The following is a 14,500-nucleotide window of genomic DNA, read 5'->3' as shown; positions in this document are numbered from 1 at the left end:
AAGTGATAAAATCCTCAGGAAACTCATGAACCAGTGGAGGGTCAGATATAAAACCAGGGTATTATGAAACATACATTTTAAGTGTCTTAATATGTGTTTGCATCCAGAATAATGTTAATGACTATAGACAGTATTACAATAATCTTCAGTAACTCATGTACAATGGTGACTCAATTGTTAATACTGGCAAGAGGTGTTTTGTTTTTTTTTAACATATAAATAAAATAGTATGTCGAAAATGGGACAAAGTCACCAGCATGCTTTATATGTTGAATTGCCACCTTGAAGACTTCATCCAAGATCTAGGCAAGATCTCTTATTTTGATTCTAAGCATTCAATGACTTCTTGAGTGGAATAGTGAGAGGGGTATTAGAGCAAATGAGGGAATATTAGATTAAATAGGGTAATTTAGAGAAAAGAAGTCATTCCTCTAGGATCTTTGAGAAAAGTAACAAATGATTTGAGAGTTCTAATTCCATTTCATTCTTAATTTCACAACGTGAGAAGCTAAAGATTTCTCTGCATTATGTCTATAGACACCACACACTTTTTCTCTCCTAACCTCTGTCTCTGTCTTCTTTTGCCTGCCTGTGCAATGTTTTCTGTTTTTTTTTTTTCTGTTTTTAGAGTTTTTGTATGATTCTCAAATACCGAATGCAAATAACTAGGTTGGATTTTAAGTGCAAGTATTAGGACCAAATTAACTTTAACAAAAATAAAATGTTTCCACAATAGAAGAAATTAATTCAATTTATGACAAAGATTCTGCTCATGTAAGCAGATGAGATCTTATCTACTCAATCCTCATAGCCATTACTGATTATGTTCATCACATTTGATTTGCAGCCAGTGATCTGAAATATCTTTAATCAATAGGCATTTAACTAGACACCACACATCTAAATATTACTTGTTTACTTTTTGCATAAATCTCTACACGTACAATTCTGAAATTCAGTTCAGTTATCACTTAGCAACATCTATATTTTACAGCTCTCTAAAATATTATTTCCCTCTATAGAAGTAATTTTGTTAATGTCTTTGACTTATATCCCTCATTGAGTTTTGACTTGTGTGATTTTCCAGCTCTGTGACTCTTATGCCATTATTTTCATCACTTTAAGTATGTTTATGGGCTGTCTATATATCTATGTTTTAGCTATGATCTACATGAGCAAAAAAAAAGTGAAACCTTTCTGATGTATCTGCATGTGGTACTAATACAGTGGGCATATAAACACAGCTACTCACTAACATCAAAAAGTCAATATAAATGTAGTGCTTTGACTTGCAGACTCAGCTTCTCATTTAGGCATTAGCAGACAGATAGCTATTCTTTAACAACAGATGAGGCAGGTCGATTCAAGTGTGTGAAAAGTCACCTTGCTAGATCTGCTCTGCCAGCGAAGATGTGTAGTTACAGATTCCACTAGTTGTCTTCAAGTTGTTATTCCCCTCATTACCATTTACTCAGCATATGCAGTCAGCTAAACACTATACTTAAAACTTGCCACAAACAGCTTTAAATCTACAGTACAAAGACTCCTAGAAGATACTAGTGTCAATAAATAACTCATCTTTTTGTCATCATAAATGGCAAGGAATTTGGAATGAAAGGAATGAAGTGTGCACACGAGAGAGAAAAAAGAGAAAAGAGAAAAAAAAAGAGAAAAAGAGAAAAAGAGAGAATTTGGTAAATATAAGGAGCCATAGATCATTCTAAGGAAGTTCTGTGAACAACAAACAAATACAAAACAATTTCATCTGTTCTCTATACTCTATTTCTTATCTAATCTCCCACTCTCACCTAAAAACATGAAATAAAACACTGACTTTAGTGAATAGAGGACTGCTGGCATTAGAAGTCCTGGTAAAATCAATTCCTTTGCACAGTCACTGAGATCCAGAGAAATTGTATAGGTCAGGAAAAGGCAGTGCAAATAGAATGAAGACAAAAGGTGGAAAAGTTCACATTATTCCATCTTGGCTTGGATGCTTAAGTGTTCCTACTCCTCTGTGCAGACTCATGATCCTGTCCAATTGTTTTTTTTTAATAATAAATTTATTTTTTATTGGTGTTCAATTTGCCAACATACAGAATAACACCCAGTGCTCATCCCGTCAAGTGCCCCCCTTAGTGCCCGTCACCCATTCATCCCCACCCCCCGCCTTCCTCCCATTCCACCACCCCTAGTTCGTTTCCAGAGTTAGGAGTCTTTATGTTCTGTCTCCCTTTCTAATATTTCCCACACATTTCTTCTTTAGTGGTGTCATCAGTGCAATATGAACATAAATACAATGTAAAATGTCTAATACTTCAGGTTATATTATTGGCCATACATTTATGATCTGAAGCTATTGCCCTGTAATACCAAATTTCTGGTATGATGTCTTTTTTTCTTATGTCAAGTATTACACAATATATTGAGTGTCCTCACTCAAATACATCCCAATGAGCAATGTTATTATTGTTTTTATTATTGTTTTCTGAAACACACGTTTTACCTCTTTTATCATTTTGACGCAAAATTGAATTAACAGGAGAAATGTATGTTAACCTGAGGCAATTGTTTGTGTTCCTTTAGCTCCATTATTGATGAAGAAATCTCTGTCAAAATGGGACATCTGGGTTGCTCAGCGGTTGAGCATCTACCTTCATCTCAGGGCGTGATCCTGGAGTTCTGGGATCGAGTCCCACATCGGGCTCCCTGCATGGAGCCTGCTTCTCTCTCTGCCTGTATCTCTGCTTCTCTCTCTCTCATGAATAAATAAATAAAATATTAAAAAAACTCTGTCAAAATGGACATTTTTTAGGAAAAATGTGAAATGGGCACATTTTGAATTACATGAAGAAATTTCATAGTTGTCTCTTGTCTTAAAAATTATGATGCTACCATAAGTCACAAAAAGTAGTATAGAAAAATGTTATTACGTGAATTAGCATTTAAATTGCACGGTATATGTATTATACATATTACACATAATACATGTGTATATCATAAAATGTACATTACACAGAAACCCATTATGACTTCAGTTTGGGAAGAAGGCAGTATTTTTGCATTAGCTCCTTCCTGACTTCCAGAGTTGCTCTTGCATGTGGCTTTGCTGCAGCCGTCCTTACTATACCCAGGTCTCTGACTCAGATTTCAACAACAGCACTAGCAGGAATAGGTGGAAGTATGTCAAACTTTTAACATCTACTTATTTGGAACAATCTGAAGTATTAAAATTAAAAGTAAAAGCTTTTTAAGAAGTGTTTGAGATGTACTTCAGAAATTATTATGTACTCTATAATTATATTATAATTATATGTTACTATAATAACTTTATTAACATTTTTCTAAGGATATTTTTATTTGATTCTGTGTTAGAAAAGGTAGAAATTTGGTAGAGATGGTCACATATTTCAGAATGTAGATTACTTTTCAGAATGGATTAGGTGGATTATTTCTGATAAAGAAGACAAGTTTTAAACTTTTACAGCCTATAGGGCAATTTCAATTTTTAGAACAAAACATAAGAGAAATGACCTCTAGATCAACTTGAAGCAACATATAAAGGCTATCCTCATTTTTCTATGATTCCATATTTGTGAATTCTGCTACTTGCTAAAATGTATTTGTAAAGCCCAAATCAATACTAGCAGCGCAGTCATCCATGGACATGAGCAGAGTGGGAAGAAATGTGAGTTGCCTGACGTGCATGTTCTCAGTGGAGGTCGAATAAAGCAACACTCTGCCTTCTTGTTTCAGCTCAGTTCAGCTATCATACTATAAACAGATATTCCTTTTGCAGTTTATTTTGTGCCATGTTTTTCACATTTTTGTGTTGTTTTTTTCTTTTTTTTTTAATAATCTAGCTACTTAAAATGTCACCTACTATTAACAAAGTGAAATAAGTCAATCAGAGAAAGACAGTTATCATATGATCTCACTCATATGTGGAATTTAAGAAACAAAACAGAAGATCATAGGGGAAAAGAGGAAAAAATAAAATAAGAAAATCAGAGAGGGAAACAAATCATAAAGGACTCAACTATAGGCAACAAACAGTTGCTGGAGGGGATAAGGATTGGGGGGATAGGGTAACTGGGTGACAGGCATTAAGGAGGGCATGTGATTCAATGAACACTGGATGTTATATGCAAATAATGAATCACTGAACTCTACCTCTGAACCTAATGATACATTATATGTTAATAATTGAGTTTAAATTTTTTTAAATGAAAAAAATTTAATAAAATGTCACCTGAACATACAGTGTTATTGTCTAATGTTCCTAAGTACAAGAAGGCTGTGATGTGCCTCAGAGACAACATGTATACTTGATAAAGCTTCTTTCAGTTATGAATTATAGTGCTGTTGGCCATGAGTTCAATGTTAATGAATAAATAACATATATTCAAGTTTCTTTAAACAAACACATGCAAAGAAGGGTTATATATTGATTGGTTGATAAAAATGCTGTGACCAGAGGCTCTAAGGAACTTCATTCCTCTACGTTTTCTAGGAGCAATGGCTATATATTTGTTAATTTACTGTTGGTGGTGGCTTTATAGTGCTAACTATAACTACCAAAAATAATGAAAAAATGTGTTTAAAAAACACACGGGTGTCAATAAAATAGAACTGGATTTGAATGCTGACTTTAGCATGTACTAGGCAATTATATGCGAGATCCTTTGTTTCCCTACCTATAAAATGGAAATAGCAAAACTTGCCTTATCTCACAAAGTATTTATGAGGCCCAAATCACATCCCATATCACACCAATTGCTCTCTCTCTCTCTGTCAAATAAATAAAATCTTAAAAAAATAAATATTTATACTGTGATCAAAGAGAAGTTGGAGGGGGTCTTTCATGAGGAGGTGAACTGGGCTGACGTATGGAGGGAGAAGTCAAAACCACAGGTAACCCAGGGAAGAGAAGAACACTGCTGGTTGAGGGAGCTATAATGAGAAGCACTGCCTCAGGGGAAAGGCTACAGAGTAAGTAGGGGTAACTCAAAGAAGAATGCCCTGGTAGAGTTCAGATGGCATAGAGGAGTATGATATGCTAGGCCTAGAGAGGCACAATGAAGTTTGAGCTGTTAGAGTCTACAACTAAAATAAAAAATAAAAAAAAATAAAAATAAAAAAAAAGGAAAGAAATATCTTCATCTCACAAGCCATGGGAGGCCTTTGAAGGTTTGAATTAGAAGGGCTGGAATGATGAGATTTGGGTTTTGGACAGATTGTTTATATCACAAGATGAGGAATGGATTGGATAATGGCCAGCATGGGGACAGATCGTTGTTTAGAGGTGATAATGGTGGATCAGAGAAGAAATGATAAGGTAAATTCTGGTGGAGATGAAAAGTGGAAGACTTGAGAGATTCAAATATTTGATGATAGCAACTGCTCTGGAAGGCAATTATCACAATTTTGTTGTTGAAGAAATTCAGTCTACAGAGGTTAAATGAGTGTTCTGTGATTACAGAGTGAGACAGAAAAAGAGTAATTAGAACCCAGATATTGTGACTTGATCATTATAAGACTTCTAAATCCCTTCATGGAAGATCCTAAAGTTAGGAAGTAGATGAGAGAGGGTAAATTTACTCTCACCCCCATCTTACCCTCACTCCTTGTGAAGGCCGAGAAAATTAAGGCCATTCCACATTAAATTCAGTGTTAGCACAAGTCCCCTGTGCCCAGGCCCCTGTGAATAAGAGCTGAAATTCACATTACTTCAGTTATAGTAAAAAAAACAGCTTACAGCTTAACCTCCTAGAAAGCCCCATATTAGAATGAGAACAGAGCCCAAGCCAGGGGCAGGAAGCCCCATATTAGAATGAGAACAGAGCTCAATGCCCTTGAAAGCTGCATATCAGAATGTAAACAGAACTTGAGAAATTCCTCCACCCCTCCTGGAGGTCCCCTAGACCAGCCCATAAAACTGAGCTGAAACCCACCCCAGGGTCCAAGTCCCTGCTCCACTGGAGCTTGTAAATAAACCCTCCTGTGTTTGCACCGGTGTCGGCTCATTGGTGGTTTCTCGGATATGTAATCTTGGGCACAAGATTGTTGGCACAACATCCCAACATAAAAAGACCTTACTTACCAATATTTGGAGAGAATTAACCAAGACTCAGTTCAAGACTCAAGTTTTGAATAGCTTCAGTGAATTTTGCATGGCAGAGAAAGTCATTTTTAGCCTGTGTTTGTGTTGTAATTGGTTTTACTTTTTTTTTTTTTGACAGATTCTGAAGAAATGACAGTAAGGGAAGGTGGCTGAAAACAGAGCATCATGAGATAAGGAAAAGTACATTCAGAGAGAAAAGATTTTTTCAGCTCATGTGAAAATGAAATTTTAGACACAAGAGGAATTTGGGGTTTTAAAAAATGGCGGGACAGGTAATTTCATACATATTTCCATTTAAATTTCTTTTTTATTTTAGACTTCCAGAAATATTGTAAAGGTAGTACAGAAAGTCTCCATATATCCAACACCCATCTTCATCTAATGTTAATAGCCTGCATTATCATGATAATGGTTGTGACCCATCAAAGCTAAGAAATTAACATGGTACAATACTATAAGTAAATGCACACATTGCTTAGATTGGCCCAAATTACACTAATGTTGATTATCTCTTCCAAGATTTAATTGCCCTGTTCTCTTAGTCTTTCCCAGTCTGGGACAGATATTCATGGAGAAAATTGTTTTTCATATCCTTTATACTTTGGAAAAATTCTGGTTAGGGATTTTATAGAATGTCCCTCACTATGGATTTGTTTGATATTTTCTCATCATCTGAATGGAAGTTATAAATTTTGGTAAAAACACCATAGAGATGTTGTTTCCTTCCTATCACAGCAAATTTGGGGTGTATGATAGCACTATGTATCATTACTGGGGATGTTAATGGTAACCTCTTGTTTAAGATGATGTCTACCAGGTTTCTGCAGTGTCAAGTCCAGTGTAAAGTTAGTCTTTTTACTTTTCCATACTCTATACAATGAGTGACTCCAAAGTCTAGCTCACCTTCAAGGAATGAGAAATTAAGCTTTGCCTCTTGGGGCGGGGGGAATTATATATATATTATATACATAATATATATATTATTAATATATATATATATATTAAAATCACCAGAGTAGTTAATAAATATTTTGGGGAAAACTTTGAGACTTTACAAATATCTTGTCTCTCTTTAAACTTTCACCCACCATGATTTGTGTTTATTGTGGATCTTGCCTGCAGCAATGCTTGCTGTGGCATTCTAAAAGTGGGTTTTTATTTCCCTTAGTCCTCCCATATTTATTAATTATAATTCTGTTGGGAATACCCATTGGAAGATGCTTTGCTCTCTGATTTACTGTGTAAAAATTGCATGAACAACCTATTATTTTCGGAACTTTTCTAATTGGAATTGATACAGACAAACCTTCCCCTATTGAAATTGATATGGAATAAGCATGGTCCTAGTTTCATTAACAAGGCTGGGCAAAAAAATACTGTCTCCCAAATGGCAAGTGCTAAACTGCTGTTGTTTCTGCAGCGAATGGGTGGGGCGGCAGAGAGAACAAACATACTAATAAAGTGGTGAAATCACCCAAGATGTTGCTTTCCTCTCATTTGTTGCCATTGCATTGTGAAAGGGCATCATGTGGCCAACTTGTGAAAAGCAACTGAAGTGGCATAAGGACAAACTTTAGTGCACTGTACTTGGTTAATGCAGCCAAATAATTCTTAAGGACAACAATAAAAAGATGAATGCCCAACCCAGGAGGAGAAAAAAGTAGGAAAAAAAGTGGGTTGCTAGTAAAAGAAGCATACAAAAGTAGCAATAACAACAAAGCACAAGAATATATCTAGGTAGGCATGCAATCTCCTGTTTTAATTAAAATTGTTTTTTTCTCTCCACTCTGAATGAATTGGGAAATAGTTGTGTTGGAATAACAATTATTTTTCTCTGAGAATGATGTATTAGGATGAATATTTTTATTCACCAGAATTCTAGAAGGGTTGTTCATTCTGGGGGTGAAGTGAAGGAGTCCCAGAAAGGATTAAGAAGGCCTCTGTGCAGAGTGTACAGGCTTTTATCAGGGCCTATAATGCCTCTATGATGGAATGGATGAGCAGTGTACAGACTGGGATGCCATGGGGTGGGAGTCTATGAAGAGACAGGGGCATAGAAAAGAGGAAGAGATGTCTAAAAAGTCACAAGATTTTCTGATACTCTGTAGAGAATCTATGGGTTTCTTCAAGAAATACTAAAATAAAGCTTTATATTACTTTAGACTTCTCAAGATGGTCTGACCATTTCTTTGAGTGCAACTTTGTTTCAAAGACTTGCTCAGAAAAGCCAAACAAACAAACAAAAAATAAAACAAAAAACTCTCCCAAAAAACCGCAAGCAATCCCATTTTATGTGGGCTATACAAAGATGAGTTTTCCCAAGAACCTGATATTGTCCCCAAGAGCTCACAATAAATTGGTCCCATTTTATTTATCCATAATCATTTTCTACTACTTCCCAGTATGGCTATCCAATCCCAATATGTTGGTTTCCTGAGGATTCTTTTACAAATACCATTTCCTTTTTTGAGATACTCTTTTCTGGTTTTTTGGTAATTCAAGTTTTAAATATTCCTCAGAGAGGCTGTAAACATCATAAAAGCAGACCGTTTTCCTTGTCTTTGTAATCTCTTGCAGTGACTAGGAAAAGGCCTGGTGCAGAATGGTAACAATAACTGCATAAATTCAACCCAAACTTAGTTTTCCTCCCGAGGACTGTTTTTTTTTTTTTTTTTTTTTTTTTTTTTTTTTTTATATATACAATAACCCATGTTGTTTAATTTTACTCTTTGAATTTGCAGAGAATTTGAGTTTGCATGAATTTTTTCTGCCCATATAAATTAATTGATGATTGGAAATATATTGTCTATATCCCATTATAAAGTAAGTAACTAAATAAGTAGTGTTGGATATAGCACCTGTCACCTAATAACTATGTACTTTTTAAAAAATGGCTGAATAAACATAATAGACTCTTAGGCAATACTTGTTTACTTGACTTGGAAAGAACACAGATATGGGATGTGTTCAAATAGGTCATAAAAGAGAAATATTAGGATATCTTAGCATTCAAATGTTAACACAGCTAAGTTCTTTTTTTCTCACTTTGTAGTTCTTCGATATGACAACATTTCTTCTCCTTATATGTAGATTTTGAAACTGTTGCAACAAATTCTATGAGTCATGAAAATTATGAGGCATGACTCCATAAATATCATTAAAGGAAAGCAATTGTGAATCTTAGATACCTTTGCATAATACTGTATAAAGAATGGACTCCTTTCTCTTCCTTTTCTACAACATCTTATTTCTCACAAACTCTGTTAATTCTCCTTCCATGATTTTCCCCCATTCTCTGTTAATTCTCCTTCATTTTTTCCCCATTCCTTCTACCCATGTTTATTTTTGGAGCTCTCATTAGATTACTTAAACAGCACTTTCACTAAATTTTCTGCCTCTAGTCTTATGGATTTTCCTTTCTGGAACCAGACTTTGCCTCCTATAAAGCAAATCTATTCACGTTAACTCCCTGATTATGTTCCCATGTTCACCCATTGTTCTCAGATAAAATCATTCCAAGTCCATGAATATAAGTTCAACATTTACTTAGAGACAGGAAAGATCTCTTTGCTTATTAGTGCAAGAGATATTTACTAAGCAACTACTATATCCCAGGAACTGCCAGGCAAATTAATTTACCTCTATCAGAGGACTTGGAGTCTAATTGTTTGGATCTGAATTGGGATGATTACCACTTATGAGTAATGTGACCTAGGGATAATGTCATCAGTCAGTTTTCTTATAATAGTACTTACCTCATTGTGTAGTTGTGAGGATTAAATGAGAAAATCCATGTGGAATACTTAGTGTCATTCCTGATACATAGGAAGCTATTAATTAATATTACCTATTATTGTTTAAGAAACAGAATTGTCCAAAATCAATTGCAAAGAATGAAGTATACATATACAGGTTTTATTTTGAGTAAACAACAAAAGAGGTGATTGAATTCAACTAAATATTTCCATTTAGTAATCCATAAAGTGATAAAAATAGGAAATATAAAATATTTAAAACTATATGTACCTAAACATAATTTTTATGTATTATATATGCCCCAAAGTGATGAAATATAGAAAATTATTTTCTATCTGCAGAAGTGAGAAAATAAAACAGAACAGAACAAAACGTCCTGACTACGGCTTCACACATTTGATCTTATGAAGAAATAAAAAAGTGTATTTGGCCATATTAAATAGCTATGACCCATTGCTCAAATGAGAGCCAAGACTAACAAACTTCATAGAACCATAGTCTTAGGAGAGCCCAAGCATAATCAATGTAGTACCAACAAACTGTTTCTATAGTTGCTCCATGGTAATTATTCTCCCTACTCCCATAGAGTTCGGTGGAAGAGACAAGTTGAGTTCTCATCTGATGATGAGAATTTCTCTTATCTCTCCAATATAGTCTCCCTTTTCTTTCTTTTTTTTTTTAATTTTTATTTATTTATGATAGTCATAGTCATACAAAGAGAGAGAGAGAGGCAGAAACATAGGCAGAGGGAGAAGCAGTCTCCATGCACCAGGAGCCCGGACGTGGGATTCGATCCCCAGTCTCCAGGATCGCGCCCTGGGCCAAAGGCAGGCGCCAAACCGCTGCGCCACCCAGGGATCCCTAGTCTCCCTTTTCTCTCACCTGCTATTGCATTACCTCACACAGACATTGTTTCTCTCTTGGAATTTTTTACAGAAGTCTTCCCACTGAAGTTTTTGTTTCTTAGTCTCTTCTCTCTGTATTAAACTCTCCATTGATGGCAGGGGGATTTTTTAATGCAGTCCTAAGTCACATGCCTGCTTTAATACCTTCAGGGGCCTTCTACTGTCTTTGGGAGGAAATCTCAGTTCTTCTAATAAAGCATGAGTCACTCATAATTTGGCTCTGATGACTGGCCACCTGCATATCTCACCGCTGCCATTTTGTATTGATGTTACAATCTTTAAATAATTTTCAGGTTGCCAAACTTCCCTTGATATTTGAGATCTTACCCCTCTCTCCTATTCTGTGTTTTCTTTTTTTTCTCTGCCTGGGAAGAAAAAAAAATTATATATATATACTTGTTTCAAGATTAAACTTTTACAGTGATCTCCTTTTATGACTCCATTCTTAGTTAAAGTGACTATGTGTCTCTAAAGTGTGAGAGGGAAATGTTTTTGAATAGGTTTTATGACTTTATCCCTGCAAGTATAATTGAATTGTCCCTGGGAAAAAGGATATGGGTATGTATGTGTACATATGTACATAAAGTAGGGTTATATTCCCATATTCCCAAGAAATCTTAGGTTGCATTTCCTCATCATTAATATTAAAATGTGTAAATCCAGCCATAGAAAAGATCAAATGAGCCCATGCATCTCAAGTGCTCCGCATAGAACCTGAAACATAGTAGGCTTTTGGCAAATAGCATCTTCCCCCGCACTCAAGCTCTCCACCCAATGGGAAGGTCTTTTGACTAATTTGAATTTAAAATAAAGACAATTAAATAAAACCATGACCAAGTGGAAATGGCCATGTCTAGTAGCAAAACAAAATAACTTTAATGGGCGCAATTTGAACACATTTTTGCTCACACTAAAGAAATGTGACTTTATTTTGTATAAATTCCACACTTTAACTTGGTAGACTCATCCTGTGGTCAGTTGTTGGTGGGATTTGGGGACAAAGTACCTTTAAACTTACCCTTTCTGCTTCCTGTTTCCTTCAAGTTTAAATAGTCTCTTTTAAATAAATGCCTTAAGAAGGTATCCAGATGCTTTGGGTTTATGTGGACTCATCATTAGGGGCCAAGTCTCAAGTCCTCATATTGTTCCTATGCTTTTCTCCAGATCTCTGCTTTCTCTATGATAGTCATCTCTAGACTGATCTCTGGTTCTATTACTCTGCTAACTTCTGAAATGCAGCTGATTGATGTGTGGCTTGTTCTCTTGAATCAGAGTGCAGTGGCATTCCCTTACTTTATTAGCCCATCCTTTGCATTTACAGAAGCATCTATTCAGCAAGCTTCTTTTTTCAGGCTATGTCAGGGCTGGCCACAAGTAGCTTTTGTGGCAGGGCCATTTGTTCCTTGCCACAGTAGAGTCATGGTAGGCATGCTAGTTTTTAATTTTTACAATTTATTTCCCCCTATGGCACTCCCATATCACATAGGATTCTTTTCCATCTCATGAAAGGTGAGAGTTTTGGTTCTCTCTAATGTGCTATGGTGTTACTTTTTACTCCAGTAAAGCTACCCTGAATTAACAGAGAACCATCTGCAGGTCAGTCTTCCCTCAGCATTCCAAATGAGGATCCCAACAAAATCATCTTTTGTTTCTGGCTTTTACCATCTCTTATCAAATTACACACACCAAACACACACACACACACACACACACACACACAATTCTCAGGGATTCTGGTACAGTGAAAGGAGTTGAGAACACTCATGGTAGAGTGCTTGCATTAAATAACTCCATCTCCCATATTCCTCCCATGTTCCATGATACTATCAATCTTCTACTTCCTATAGCTATTAGGTAGGATTATATATCCTTCTCTCTGATGTGGGAAGTAGAAGAGGAAAGTGCTAGGCTTAGCTTCAATGAAGGATGAGATGCAGGAAGATAAATTATTTCATTGATAATGCAACACCGTTGGATGGCATTTGAAATCTATTATCCCTGTTACATACATGTGTAAGGTAGAGGAACAGAGTGCAGGTTATAAAAAGAAGACCATGTGATTGCATAGCAAGCCTTCAGATATTAATGGCATATGGGGAATAGTACTACCATCGGTTTAGTTATTAATCTTCCATCCTAGTTCAAACTGCAAACACTGACCATCTCAAAACCAACCAATCAATAAACAAGCAAGCATATAAACAGTCAACTTAGTATTTTTCCCGATATTTTATAAGATTCTTTTAGCTGGCCTACCAATGGATAAAAAATATAGGCCCATATGAAGAATAAGCCCTTGCATTATTTTACAAGCTACTTTTTATTATGTATGGTACACAGCTACAAAAGGTCACAGAACTAATTAGTGGCAGGTTTATGACAAAAATCCAATGCTCTTGATTCACTAACCTATATTCTTTTATCTAGGTAAATTTGTGACTACCTTCTCTTTATTTTTTTTCAATTTCACTATATATAGGTTAGAATTTAATTTCATTAAATATCAACATACTTGACTGCCTGTACACTGGACCTTATCTATTTGGAACTCTAGTTCCAATTAGATAAGGCTTCTACAGTGAAGTCCTAGAAAATTTTATTTATGTCTTCTCATTTAAAAATAGTAGTGGCAAATAAAACAATATAGTCTTTGTGACTTATATATGTTTGTTCTTTTAAAGAACAATTTAACAAATAATTTAATAATCACCTATCTTCTACAAACTCAGTGACCTTTAGATATTTTTTCATAATTATATAGGACGATAATATGTACTTTCTTTGGATTTTAGCACTGGTATGGCAATTTAAAAAGTTTATTTAATAGCAAATATTATTGAGTTTCGAAACATATGTAGTATATTTATTTTGAAATAAAAACAAGTTATTTGCACATATTTGTATGGACTGATCATAGGTAATAGAAAGTAAAAGGCAATATTCATGTTACCATATGCAGGATCTTATGTGTACAAAAAAGAAAAAAGATGAAAAGAAAGAAAAAGAAAAACTGTCTGATGTTGTTGAATTAAATTAGAATATAATTATTACTTCATGTCTTCACAAAAGACATTTTGTAACATTTAAAATTTCTGCTAATTGCACAAGGTACATTATCATGCAAAAGAATGTTAGTGAAGGTTGAAAAGGACAAACCAACTATTCTCGTACATCACCATAATTATGCAGCCCCATGTTCGAACAATTACATTTATGTAGACCCACTGTTAAAATCAATGTTACTTGTACAGCTAGTCCTTAATCAATGAAATCAGTCAATTTACCATGGTCACATCCTTCTTCTTAATTAAGACAGTGATATCTCTGGAGCGCAGGGTCTCAAAGAGATAAATAAGTACAGAGGTTGAGAAATGTCAAAGAGGTGACTCCCCGATTTTACTCCTGACGAACTTGGAAGGAATTAAGACAGTTCCTTCAGTTCAGGGAAGCAGCACAATCTTCTAAAGAGATGGCTTAGCATTCATTAAGAAAAGAGCAGGTAGTAGTGTCTGACAGAAATAGCACTAATGAGCAAAGAAGGTTTTCAACATGCATATCCTTCATAGTCATACGCTGAATTATGAAGGTTGTGCCACCTAAGCCAATTTTAATTAGAATGAGCATGGACCTCTTTGGACAGTTAGCCTTTCTTTCCAAAATCCATTTCAATATGGTGTCATTTTGTTGTCATAATCAAAATGGCAAAGTGATGGAA

The 14,500-nt window shown here is 35.2% G+C and overlaps 1 long non-coding RNA gene across 4 annotated transcripts in view; it reads right to left on the bottom strand.

Annotated features, from left to right (window-relative positions):
• LOC111092899 overlaps positions 1–14,500 on the bottom strand; it is a 116,967-nt gene that overhangs the window by 98,785 nt on the left and 3,682 nt on the right. Inside the window, exon 4 of one of the 4 annotated variants that reach the window (XR_005379640.1) lies at positions 10,753–11,150. The exons of the other annotated variants lie outside the window; for them this stretch is intronic. This is a non-coding gene — a long non-coding RNA (uncharacterized LOC111092899). Of the gene's footprint in view, positions 1–10,752; positions 11,151–14,500 lie in introns of those variants that run through there. 4 annotated transcript variants of the gene reach the window in all.

Source organism: Canis lupus, chromosome 27 (assembly GCF_011100685.1).
Source record: "Canis lupus familiaris isolate Mischka breed German Shepherd chromosome 27, alternate assembly UU_Cfam_GSD_1.0, whole genome shotgun sequence".
Classification (NCBI taxonomy): Eukaryota; Metazoa; Chordata; class Mammalia; order Carnivora; family Canidae; genus Canis; species Canis lupus.
This window is presented reverse-complemented; position numbering and strand designations above follow the sequence as displayed.